Here is a 14151-nt window from a genome sequence, read left to right as displayed (position 1 = left end):
CCCTTGTGCACGCGCGCACACACACTAATAACCTTGAACAAAGCAGCCTTTAATGAATTTCAGTGGAGGCTGGCTTGAAAGAATCAAAGCCTTCCTTTCTTTCACTAACCAAGGTTAATGTCTAACAGCCCACCCCGCCACCATACCACACACTCACAAAGGTCATGTCAACAGAAATACTACAGAAGTTGTATGTTTTACTACTGTGATGTTAAATTCTCTGTCTCGCACACATACAGTATGTACACCCAGCGATCAGGACAAAGTAAGACAGGAAAGAAGAGTGAGTGAAGAATGACACCAGAGCTGAGGTTGCTGGTTCAAGGTCAGAGTCAGATGAATAGCTGTTGTGATACATTTATTCCAGTGATACTGTTATAATAATACACTTTGTGCCTTGATGAAACCTAAGACCAAATCAACGCAAGCTGTTAATAACTGTCTATTGGATAAACTGACAGTACACATGAACCCAAACTGCATGGCATGATAACCTTTTTCTGATTTTCCCTACCTTCCTCCTGAGTAATGTATCATCGAGCTCTTTGGCACCGTGTCAAACCTGCTATACCAGCATGGAATGAATCCTGCCAGTGCCACTGTGTGTGTGTGCGTGTGTGTGTGCGTGTGCATGCATTAAGAGCGGTGTCCATTTCTGCCTCGATCACAGTTCACAAAGGCTCAGTTAAGACGGACAAAACAGCATCCGAGCAAGGAGAGCCGAGCAAGGAGAGCCGAGCAGGATGGCATGATGTGAAGAGAGAGAGAGAGAGAGAGAGAGAGGTAGTGACAAGAGGCCAAGGGCACACAATGAGCCAAACTATCATCATCCAGTGCTGATTTAGCAAATTCATGCCGAGCGGCTCTGTTTGTTGTGTGAGTGTCTGCTCTCTGTGTGTGTAGTTATTAGGGCTGTCAAAGTTGACACGATAATAACGTGTTAACGCAAATTCATTTTAGCGCCATTCATTTCTTTAACCCATTAACGCAACTTGTGATTTTTAGGTTGTAGTGGGCTCAGTTTTAAAGCTAGAGTGAAGATACTGACATCATATGAAACTAGAAAAACCCAAGGAATACATTGGTACCAACCATGGCATACAAGCTTACTCTACTCTGACATCCTGTCTTAAAAGAAATTATCAATTATTCACACTATGCAGCCTAATATCAGTCCGTCTAAATTAGTCGGGGATGTTTTTATATGCTTGTTCACTATCGAGGGATCAGTGCTGCATGGGCAACTCCTCACTGAGCAGATGTCCCAACCGCGTCCTCCAAGCAGCTCATGAAGCCACAAGCCAATATTGACACACCAGTAACTGCAGGCAGATAGTGTTACCTGCGCTCACAAAGCTGCATCGCCTCCACAAGATAACAACAGGATACAGAGTCTTATTGCCACAAAGGCACAATTGTGTTGTAGTTAGTGACACAAGACTTTCGCAAGAGATGGAAGGAATATTTCAAAATATGATGATGTGTTTAGTGTACTTGGGGAGCTGAAGAGTCATGTCAGCTACTGTAGATTCAGAGGAGTTGTTTATAACCACAAGATTCCAGGGTAGTCTTGACACAGAGGCTCATGTCGTCATCCTACCGACACAAATACATCGTTCTCATTGTGTTTTACATGTGGCCTACTTCTCAATCATTGACTTCACCCACAAAAGATGATGAAGGACAGTAAGGGAGTTATGTGATGGAATTTCCAGTTGCTACACCTGAGTGCAATGAGGGAAGAGCATATCAAGCTCATGTATTTTAATCTCAGCTGAACAATGCATACCGGCTCCAGTTCAAGTTAGGTCACAACGAGCAAAGTGCTGCTGTTCGCCATGTAAAGAGAGGCGAAGTCCCGCCCCTTCCGGTAGACCATCATGGGACCTTATTTCAGAAAAAATATGAACAGTAGTCAACGGCAAGGTACAGATATTTTCTGGATACCGTTTGAATTGCGCCATGAATCACACATATGATGTTTGTCAATTTAAAAGATCATTTTGCAAGTCACGAAAGTCGCAGTTTGTTGTAAAACTGTTGAAGCATAAGTCTTGGAAAATACATAATTAGAAAGACTACACAGTTAAAAGTCGTGTAGTGACGTCTCTCTCGCTGAAGCTATACCTCACACGAGTAACAGCTCTCGCTCGTTCTTTCGCTTCCCGGCTGATAAAAAGACCTGGAGTCGCTGGATAAAACACATCAGGCAAGATAACATTTAATCTGTGCCTGGAACATAGCTAAATTACCTAGCCAGCTAGTGTTGATGATGTAAATTGTGTGAGACGAGAGATGTAGTTCACTGAGCGGCTTCACACAAAACGAAATGATACTACGACAAGTAGTAGGTCTGCAATTAAAGTGGCAGTAAGCAGTATATTTTTGGCATCATTGGGCAAAACTTCCATAATAACCTTTCAGCATGTTGAAATTCAAGTGTTCTGAGAGAAAACTAGACTTCTGCATCTCCTCATGGCTCTGTTCTCAGGCTTTAAAAATATATATTCATTCTAATTCATTGAGAGAGCGTTACTATTGGCAATGCTCCGGTCATGTGACCTGAACTTGGGGTTCCTTCAACAGATTTTACAATCGTCACAAACTTTCTCATTTTACAGCTAAACCGTGCACTACAAGATGATTCTGAAAACATTTGAGGAGAGAAATAGGCATTAACGTAACATAATATTGATTCATATTTGATCAGCGCGGCCTAGTTTGACCGTTTGGTCGGAGTACGCGAGTGATTGACAGCCGGCTCTCATAGACAGTAGACCTCAGATCAGCTCTTACTGCTTGTTTTCCTCCAGTCTGTGAAATCTTGCAGATACTGTTAGGAGCACCGGAGGACACAGAGGCAAATGATTATTTTCAGGTTACCTGTTTCATGTACTACTGTCAGGATATAGCGACCGTTTAATAATTCAATCATATATAATAATAATAATAGGGGCTGCACGGTGGTGCAGTGGTTAGCACTGGCGCCTCACAGCTAGAGGGTTGCAGGTTCAAAATCCAGCTTGGGACCCTTCTGTGTGGAGTTTGCATGTTCTCCCCGTGTTAGCGTGGGTTTTCTCCGGGTACTCCGGTTTCCTCCCACAGTCCAAAGACATGCAGGTTAGGTTAATTGTGGACTCTAAATTGCCCGTAGGTGTGAATGTGAGCGTGAATGGTTGTCTGTCTATATGTGTTAGCCCTGCGATGGACTGGCGACCTGTCCAGGGTGTACCCTGCCTTCGCCCAATGTCGGCTGGGATCGGCTCCAGCCCCCCCGCGACCCCTAACGGGATAAGCGGTTGCAGATGGATGGATGGATGGATAATAATAATAATAATAATTTTATCATATTTGCTCCAATCTCGTCTACTTCAGCTTTAACTATTATTTTCATAGTTGATTAATCTGTCAGGTCAGATATGGTGTCAGAAAATAGTGAAAAATGTCTATCAGTGTTTCCCAAAATCCTAAGATGACGTCCTCAAATGTCTTGTTTTGTCCACAACTCAAAGATATGCAGTTTACTGTCATAGAGGAGCAAGCTGTAATCAGATAATTTTAATATTATAAAAAAGAAAACCTTTAAATGGGATAAAGAGCTTGAGTTAAAGTAATGTTTTTTCTGTTTTTATTGTGTTAGCAGCATAATGATGAAAGCCACCTCCATGCTTATACTCCACTAGTTACTACATCACTGAGACAGACCCTCTGTTGCCATAGGATACAACACTTCCCGAGAGGAATGTATAAAGCAAACAAACACGCTTCCCGGTGTTGTGTTGGATATATTACTCCACTCAGAATCAGGCGACATAAAGTAAAGTTCAGTGACATTAACCAGCAAACCTGGAAGTACTGAAACACGACTTAAAAGTTACGTAACTACAACTGTACCACGGTGAGAGAGAGAGAGGAAGACATTCCTCCTCTCACTCCCGACAACACTCACTGTTAGCCTACTTTTACTACTACTGATGTCAGCCGAGGTTTACAGTCGAGCTATATGAGACCAAACAGCAGCTAAACCCGGGTTAAAGTAAAGACAGAAGACTCCTGACAGCCAGGAGAGCCAGAGCTGTTTGTCCCAACTGTCAAACTACAACTAGTTCTGGTCCAACCGCAGAAAAAGAAGTTTAACCGCTTCTGAAGAAACCGTTGAGACTCTTACCTCTCTCTTCCGCTGAGCTGGAAACTGTCTGTAGTTTGTCGCGATTACGACTTTTTACCGGTTTTTTTTAACGGTTTTCCCCCAAAAGTTCGACTTCAAAATCTTCAGAAGTGGTTAAGGAAGTGTTGAGGTCGGCTGCTGTTAACTCTCCCTCCCTCTCCCTCTGTGTGTCTGTGTCTCTCTCTCTGTCTGTCTGCCTACTGCTGCGGCTCTACGGCAGCGCGCGCTACAGAGAGGAGTGAATGTGTGACGTCAATCAGGTGAATCCCCCCCAACACACACACACAGACACACACACAGAGAAGTGAGACTATATGGTTTTGCAATGCTTAAAGTCATATAAATAGAACTGAGGATTAATACACACACACGCACACACACACACACACACACACACAAAAATCAGACTCATATGAGAATATTATATATATATATAATATTCTCATATGAGTCTGATTTTTTTCTCGTAAACTTTGATTTTATTCTCATATTACAACTTTTTTTCTCTTAAACTTATGACTTTATTCTCATAATATAACAATTTTGTTTCCCGTAAACTTCTGACTTTATTCTCAAATTACAACTTTTTTGTTCTTAAATTTATGACTTTATTCTCAAAATATTACTACTTTTTTCCCGTAAACTTCTGACTTTATTTTCATAATATTACGACTTTTTTTCTCTTAAACTTCTGACTTTATTCTCATAATATTACGACTTTTTTTCTCTTAAACTTCTGACTTTATTCTCAAATTACAACTTTTTTGCTCTTAAATTTATGACTTTATTCTCAAAATATTACTAATTTTTTCCCGTAAACTTCTGACTTTATTCTCATAATATTACAACTTTTTTTCCCGTAAACTTATGACTTTATTCTCATAATATTATGATTTTTTTTCTCTTAAACTTATGACTTTATTCTCAAAATATTACAACTTTTTTTCCCATAAACAGATAAAATACAGTATATATATATATATATATACTGTATTTCATCTGTTCTAAATGTACCTTAAAGGGAGATTTGGCAAGTATTAAATACTCTTATCAACATGGGAGTGGACAATTATGCTTATTTTATGCAAATGTATGTATATATTTGTTATTGGATATCAATTAACAACACAAAACAATGACCAATATTGTCCAGAAAACTATAGGGCTGACCCAAATGCTTCGAGGCCTCGAAGCTTTGACCGCTACCATTGTAATTTTTGTTTGTTTTTTTAGTATGTAGTAATAATGTATAAATCATAACATGGCAAACTGCAGCCCAACAGGCAACAACAGCTGTCAGTGTGTCAGTGTGCTGAATTGACTATGACTTGCCCCAAAACTGCAGCATAAAGTGGGCATGTCTGTAAAGGGGAGACTCGTGGCTATCTTAAGGTCAGAGGTCAAGCGACCCCTTTGAAAATGGCCATGCAAGTTTTTCCTTGCCAACATTTTGCGTAAGTTTGGAGCATTATTTGTCCTCCTTCGCGACAACCTAGTACGACATGGTTGGTACCGATGAACACCTTAGGTTTTCTAGCTTCATATGATGCCAGTATCTTCACTCTAGTTTTAAAACTGCCCGCTACAACCTAAAAATCGCAAGTTGCATTAATGCGTTAAGAAATTAGTGCCGTTAAAACGACTTTACGTTAACACATTATTATTGTGTTAACCTTGACAGCCCTAATATATATATATATATATTTATATATATATTACACAGCTTTGTTGAATACTCGATTCTGATTGGTCATTCACGGCGTTCTACGGTCTGTTATTTCTTTATAACAGTCTGTTGCTTACATTGAGAGGAGGTCTGTTGTATTAGCCTGTGGCTTCTTGACCTCTCCTGTCACATTGTTATAATTTTTATCTGGATTTTATAAAGTTTTATATGTGTACAAATAAATAGATTAATAAAAAACAGGCTCTGTACTTATTATAATTTACTTTTCAGACTTTGGCACTGGCAGGACTGGACCAACAACATTGTAAACCTGATATTTTACATTGGAAATTGGCTTCTCTTAGCCACTGTATCATGAGTAATGCTGTGTCTTCGTAGGATTCAGTTTGTCTGTTAAAACCTTGCCCTGAACTTGACATTGTTTCAGACAACATATCAGTTTTGAAATGCAAACCAATGAGGTGACTATGATGCTCCTCAATTGACATGTTTTTCCCCTTCAGTAAGAAAAATTGAATATGGCAGGAAAACCAATACAAACCAGGAAATCAATGCAATGTGTATGCTCGGATACAGTGTCTCTCTTTCCATCTGTCTTACGCACACACACAGGTTTAGGTAGAATACAGTTTGTGGGCTGATCCAAACAGCCATGTGCACTCCCATATTGGCCCTGCCCACATCACCTCCACACAAGGCAAAGCACACACAGAGATCCATGTGGTGCTGAGTCATCAGCCCCCACCCACCAAAACTGTGGGACTATAAGAGAGAATGGACCAGTAAATTTAGACAGCCTGTCTCAACCCCTAAAGGGCTATTTATAGCTCTGAAAAGGGTTCAACAATGACGTATAGAGTAGGTGACCGGGTTTGAATGCTGATAGAGATTACTGAGTGAGACTACGGCGTTACTCATCACCTCATCACCACCACGAGCATTTGGAGCAACTCAACTGAAGGACAATAGATTTCACTACAAAAACACACATTTGCAGTCGAGCATATGTTATAATTTGGTAATTTTCAAGATCACTCAAAACTATAATTTGTGGTTGTGACAAAGAGTATCTAACACTGTGGAGTGTTAGGGCCACATTGGGGGAATTTTTTTTTTGGAGATTTCGAGAATAAAGTCCTAATATTAAAAGAAAAAAAAGTCGTAACATTATGAGAATAAAGTCATATCTTTAAGAGAAAAAAGTGGTAATATTACAAGAATAAAGTTATAACTTTACGAGAAAAAAGTCGTAATATTACAAGAATGAAGTTGTAACTTTACGTGAAAAAAGTGGTAATATTACGAGATTAAAGTCATAACTTTAGGAGAAAAAAAGTTATTTCCTCCTCCACAAAAGAGGCAATTTCCCCTAGGCCCTTTCCCCTTGGTTCTTTCTTCTTGTTTCTTGCACAGTCTTTTCAAGGTCCTGATACTTATGATAATGTGTTGCTGATGTGTCGAAAGATTAAGTATTTCCTTAATTGTGAAACTTTTACTAAAGTATAACTTCACAAGATGCTCCACGTTCCTCATTTTCACACAGGCGGCACGCTGCTCTATTTCCCCTCTAAAATAAAACGTACAATTACTACTTTATAATATTATGACTTTAGTCTCATAATACTATAACTTTTTTCCTCTTAAACTTATGACTTTATTCTCATAATATTACAGTTTTTTTAAATTTATTTTTCCTCAAAGTGGCCCGAATACTCCGTCGTACTAACGTGTGTGTTAGTTAATCTACCATAAAAACATGAATGCCCATGACTGGAAAACCCAACTTTTTTCCATTACTTTCATTTCCTGGAAAACTGTCTATCTTCACCGATGACCTCATGCTGCACCAGTAGCTATATATAAAAATTCCACCCAATAAAACTATCACCGACTTTTGATCAGTGACCCCTGCCTGCCACTCCCATTAGATAAACCTGCTCTCTGGCTTTCCCAACTGATATCCAGTGGATTTGCACTAGAGTGACCCCTCCCTGCAGGGTTTTGTCCCGCCCTGCAGCATTCTGGTTCAGCAGGAAATACAACAAATTGGAGAAGCAAGATTTACTCCTCATCACGAGCAAGCAAAAAAAGATTATGTCACCTTTGAACGAAGCAATGTGGGTCAGATGGGTGCATAGTTTTCTGATCTCACAAGTTATGTGACGGTAAGAAAATTAATTAAGACCTGAGGTTGCAGGAAAGCAAAATGACACCTTGCAGCTTTAAAGTTTAAATTACAGGCATCGTCATCTGTTGTTAGAATTCCAGCTTGAGTTAGTTCACTTTGACCTGACTGTTGTTGAGTCTCTGTGGGTTATGTAATTTCACTAGTACACGTAGCAGCATATACTGTATGAAACTACTGGCTTCATGTTTTCCCTGTGAATTAGACTTGTATCCGGGCAGACGGTTCCTGTTGTGACGGCCATTTCTGCCAATCCCAGCGGTGCCAGGGCAAACATCAGAGTGAGTAATGAGAAGAGCAGACAGAGGGAGGGAGGGAGGGGAAAAAACAATCCCTAAAAAAGGAGAGAAATAGTCCTCTCATCAAGAGACATGCCACAGACTGAATCTGCCTTTCTCTATCTGTCCTCATTTACGTCTCCTACATGTCTCTTCATATCATTCCTCTGCCTTTTCATGTTTCAAGGCTGATGACTGCATGTTTGTAGACAAAGAGACGTTCAACAGGTTCTTCATTCAGATGGCCTTGAGGTAAACCAGACCAGTATTTAGACAGACATAGGGTTGGCTTAGCTCATACTGTACATAGCAACATTGGCTATAGCACTGGTTCCCAGCCAGGGGGTCCCGACCCCCACTAGGGGTCGCTAAAGCTTCAAGGGGGGGTCACGAGGCATTGTTGATTTTAAGGGGTGTAAGACAATTAAAAAAATTATATATATACAGTTGAACTGTATCTCAGCATTTCATTAGTTCATTAGTGAGGAAATTAAATTAAATTGTTAGTTTTAAAGTTTTGGATTATTAGTAGGGCTGTCAAAGTTAATGCAATTTCATTAACGCATTAACGCAAGTTTTGATTTTTAGGTTATAGTGGGCTCAGTTTTAAAGCAAGAGAGAAGATACTGATATCATATGAAACTAAAACCTAAGGAATCCATTGGTACCAACCATGTCATACTAGCTTGTCACGAAGGAGGCTAAATAACGCTCCAAACTTGCGCTAAATTTTGGTGAGGAAAAACTGTTTTGCCCATTTTCAAAGGGGTCCCTTGACCTCTGACCTCAAGATATGTGTATGAAAATGGGTTCTATGGGTACCCACGAGTCTCCCCTTTACAGACATGCCCACTTTATGATAATCACATGCAGTTTGGGGGCAAGTCATAGTCAAGTCAGCACACTGACATACTGACAGCTGTTGTTGCCTGTTGGGCTGCAGTTTGCCATGTTATGATTTGAACATATTTTTTTTGCTAAATGCAGTACCTGTGAGGGTTTCTGGACAATATTTGTCATTGTTTTGTGTTGTTAATTGATTTCCAGTAATAAATATATACATACATTTGCATAAAGCAAGCATATTTGTCCACTCCCATGTTGATAAGAGTATTAAATACTAGACAAATCTACCTTTAAGGTACATTTAGAACAGATAAAAAAATGTGTGATTCATTTGCGATTAATCGCGATTCAATATTTGAATCGATTGACAGCCCTGAAAAACATATACAGTTGGCCTATATCTCAGCATTTAATCCATACCTGTGAAGAAAACTAAATGAAATTGTTATTTTTAAAGTTTGGATTATTATTTAAGATACAAACAGGATAAGGACACGATGAAGACCTGAACACAAGTTATATTCACAGTCTTCCCTCTCTGCTAAACAACCTCGTCCTGCACTAGAAAAGAAGGCAGTTATAACAACCAAAGAGCTGATAGAACAATGACCAAGTGTCAGGGAGAAGAAAACACTGAATTTGTCAAAAAAAGAAGCCTATTATATATGTATGATTTTTAAAAAATATAAAAATATAAATTATATTATTATAGTTCCTAAAAAATAACAGGAAAACTCCTCTCTGATTAAATATTTACAGGAAATAATCTGCTCAAAATTCATCCAAATCACTCATTTTACACAAACTTCCTGCAGTTCTTGCGTTCACTATTTGGATTAATTGTACAGTTATCAGGCGTTCTGTACTGTTATTGTTATACATTGAATATATTATGCAATATCCATAAAATATGTCACTTAGTCAGGGGTCATCAGTTTACACGATGATGGGAAAATGGTCCCTTAAGGAAAAAAGTTGGTGGGTTTTCTCTCTAAAAGCAGCTGACTTTCCTCTTTTATACACTGTCAACGTGACAAAAGAACATCTACAAGTGTTTGTATTGTCTCCGGTTGAAATGTTCCACCACAGACAGCAGATATATAAAACACTGAGCTGGAATATCAGCATGCACGGCTTCGGTACATCCTGTTGTGTCCATTAGTGTACTCAGCTGCTTATGTTATGCTGTCATTCATACTTATCCTCTATTGTCTAACTAACATAACATGAATAGGAGCTTTAGACGCAATCACATGGAAAACTTCCTCTTCAAAAAAAAAACCCTTACTTCAAAGTTTGGTCAGGTGTGTCTAGAGCTACTGGAAAATTATTTTGAGATTACAGCATGGAAAGTTGGTATACGTTGGTGTTGTGTACTCATTATTCCAGCATACAGTCAGTATCACTGTCTGATCTTGAATTAAATCTCACACCATCTTTTCATATTGATTTATAAGTTTTCTCTGTTTGATTCTGAACCTGTTTGCCTGCATAGTTTGGAGCTTTGCAAATGCAATACAGACACTCTTATCTTGAATTTCTGTACAAGGAGAAACTGAGTGTGTACAAGGAGAAGCTGTCCTTTTACTATTTTTAGAGGTTCCTTTTCTTACAATTTGCCTCGACTACAGAAATTGAAGGTTATTGAATCAAACGTTCACTGTCTGCGTCTCTGGTTCCCTAGCTGGCTACTGAAGGGAAATGTTTGCATGTGCGATAGACCATGTGACTGAGTTCATGCTCAACGACGAGAAATGGAACGAGGTGTTTTTAACTTTCAGGTGGTTGAAGGGAACGTACAACTTTCCCATGCTTACAATGCCTTTCTCACTTCTCTCTTTCTCTTTATACTTCAAGTAAGTATTGGGTCACTGACGCTCCTGGGATCACATATCTAGAGCAACCCCAATCTTCCTTTTTTCTGTTCTGCCTACTTTCTGACTGACGTGCAGTCACTTCATCTTAACTCATCTAATGGGAAACGATCTTTTGGTCTTGATCCATCCAGTAACAGTGTCCCCTTCCCTTCCTTATTATCTGTATAGACAGCCTTTATAAAATTATTAATGAGCAAATCAAATTGAATTATCAAAGGAGCTGCACTGGCCGATAAATTAAAGCCACCTCTTCTTTCTTTTCTTCAGTAAGCTGTCACATCGGGCCTGCTCTGGTTAACTCGCTCATTAATATTGCAGACGTTGAAAAAAGAAATAGGCCCAAATGTTTTGTGCTGTTTCTTTGTCGTTAAATATTTATGCCAGCACTGCTTTCCTGGTCGCGGCCCATCGCCGTCTGACTTTTGGCTTGGTGGAACTCTTTGGTATAACTAATTAACTTATCTGGGATGGCTTGTATTACCCAGCAGTCTGGCTGCATGGGGCTGGGAAAAGAGAAAAGAAAGGCTCATTATGGTCTCTAGCAGTGGATGGGAATGTTTTATATTTGGCCAATTTACATCAGCAACAAGGCAACAATTCCCAGTAATGATGTGTAATCCCTTTTGGGCAGTACAAATATGCCACCTTAATTTGACCTAAAGTTAGCGGGCCTCCCTTGGGTCAATCAGTGCAGTTGAATTCTGATCCAGTGTGACGTATAAATGACTTGACAAATACAGTATTTCTTGTTTTTAGTGGGAGAATCACAGACCTTTGCGATAATACATAAAGGTGCTGACAACTGTGAAACCTCAGGACATCACAGTAAGAAAAATACAGAAGTCTTGTAAACTGCTTCGACACATTTCCTCCTATGTCAATTGAAATATTAGATTAAAACTTCAGAGGTTTGGCTTGGACGGTTAGTTTACTCTCACTCATGGAATTACTGCTGTAAAGTTTCACCATTCTTTTCCTTAACAGATGTTTAATTTAGAATTAACATCTGTCAAATAGAGTATTGGTTGGATCTTAAACACAATCTGCAGCGATATTACACCTTGAAATGCAATCCCCACAATCTCCAACGTTATTCACAGGCTAAACGTAAAAGCATTATGACGATAAAATCACTTGACATTTGTTCTTATGTATCTGTGTGTGCGTTGGTGGAATGTAGCCAAGTACATGTACTCAAGTACTGTATTTTCAGGTGCTTGTACTTTACTTGAGTATTTCCATTTCATGCTACTTACTTCTACTCTACTACATTTTGGAGGAAAATATTTCACTTTTTACTACACTACATTTGTTTGACAGCTTTAGTTACTAGTTACTTTGCAGATTCAGGTTATCAATGCAAAATATAAAACATAATCAACAAATAAATTATGATGTAATATTAAGGAGTAAGGCAACCCATAGTATATATAGTTAAAATCAGCCCCACCTTTACCAGCATATTTCAGACTCTATATATGAATATATATATAGAGAGAGTCTGAAATGTATCTGTATAATGAGTACTTTTACTTTTGGTACTTTAAGTATTAAGTAGTAATGCAAATACTTTTGTACTTTTACCTAAGTTAGATTTTGAATGCAGGACTTTCACTTGTAACAGAGTATTTTTACACGGTAGTAGTGCTACTACTACTCAAGCCAACGATCTGAGTAGTTCTTCCACTACTGTGTGTGTGTGTGTGTAGAAAGACTGTATATATCTGCAGCATAAAGGGGCCGCCTGGTATATGATACACGTCACACTACTTCACATATAATAGCTTTGCACTCTTTCCTTCTCTCTCTTCTTGTTGTCTAAAGCAATACATGTTTTCAAGACAAGACTGATACTTCAAGTTTCGTTTTCCATTAATGATGAAAACACAAAGCTGCCTGAACTTTTAGGACATATCATTCACTAGTATGTGAAAATGTGAGTATTGTATTTGCCTCTTATTCATCTTCATTGTAAACTCAAACATCCCCAACACCATGAATCTTACTAGTGGACAAACAGGAATATGCAGGAGGAGCTCTGAGATCTGTTTGGCCTGATGTGCTGCTGCGCTCTGCTGGATGAAAGAGAAACTTAACTAAACTGTTTGCCAATGCCACAAACAAAGGACACACACAGGTACAGTATGTACTTATTTCAGCAGCATTCCAGTATTTATCACTTACAGGGGATAAGAGCAGCACCAACAGCTGTACAAACAAACACAATGCATAGCATCAACCCTTCAATAAGTACTGGTTTTATGAAGCTCATACTGTAATTATAGCTCCTGAGATTGTGCAAGACCATTGACTGAACTACTGTATGTGGCTACAGTGAGTGTGCAGTATTTTGGTTCTGAATTGAATAGTATTTTAATATACATGTAGATATAGGGGTTGAGTAGAAAGACGGAATAATATGAGAAACTTATGATAAAATGCAATCGTGTATGTACAAAATACGGCCTTAAAGGGGCCATATCATGCTCATTTTCAGGTTGTATTTGGGGTTTCTACGAACACGTTAAAATGCTTTAATGTTCTAAAAAACACTTTATTTTTTCTCCTACTGTCTGTTTGAATAAGAGGTAGACTGATTAATTAGTTTGGCAGATTAATCAACGCCGATAGGACGTTTTACAAACTATCGTTATTGGTGGAACTGGGCTCTGATAGTGGCCGTACACAAAGTGAAGGTATAGGGGGAGAAAAAAAGTTATCCTTCAAACATATAATACAACGTATCAGCTCTTTGTCCCAGATACAAGACGGAAAAGAAATCATTCACTGTTACTTGAACTTGTTTACCAATTTGGCGTTCTCTCTTCCAAATAATCCAGCTACGTAACCATCCATTCATTGAAGATGCACGAACATTAATGGTTTAGAAGAGTGGCATTTAACAACGTACGAGATGTGCAACAGAAGTAATCCTGGTCGGTGTAAGCCACAGAATAGCATATCGCTCATTGCAAATAAATAGAAAATTTTCCAATAATGAAATCCACCAAATCACACTTATTTTTTTACGAATTATTAAATTCTTCTTAAAAAGTAGCTGACTAGGTTGCTGCAGAAGTAAAGAAGGTATCAGCTTTTTCCTGCTCCAA

General features: G+C 38.8%; 1 protein-coding gene across 2 annotated transcripts in view; it reads right to left on the bottom strand.

Annotated features, from left to right (window-relative positions):
• The window catches only part of LOC119494063 (protein kinase C delta type-like), a 31571-nt gene extending 27193 nt beyond the window's left edge, over positions 1-4378 (bottom strand). For both annotated transcript variants that reach the window (XM_037779686.1, XM_037779687.1), the window contains exon 1: positions 4169-4378. The gene's annotated coding sequence lies outside the window, so the exon portion shown is untranslated. The remainder of the gene's footprint in view (positions 1-4168) is intronic.
• Between the last annotated feature and the right edge of the window lie 9773 nt (positions 4379-14151).

This window comes from Sebastes umbrosus, chromosome 1 (assembly GCF_015220745.1).
Source record: "Sebastes umbrosus isolate fSebUmb1 chromosome 1, fSebUmb1.pri, whole genome shotgun sequence".
Classification (NCBI taxonomy): domain Eukaryota; kingdom Metazoa; phylum Chordata; class Actinopteri; order Perciformes; family Sebastidae; genus Sebastes; species Sebastes umbrosus.
Note: the sequence above shows the minus strand (reverse complement) of the source record. Positions and strands in the feature narration are given on the sequence as shown.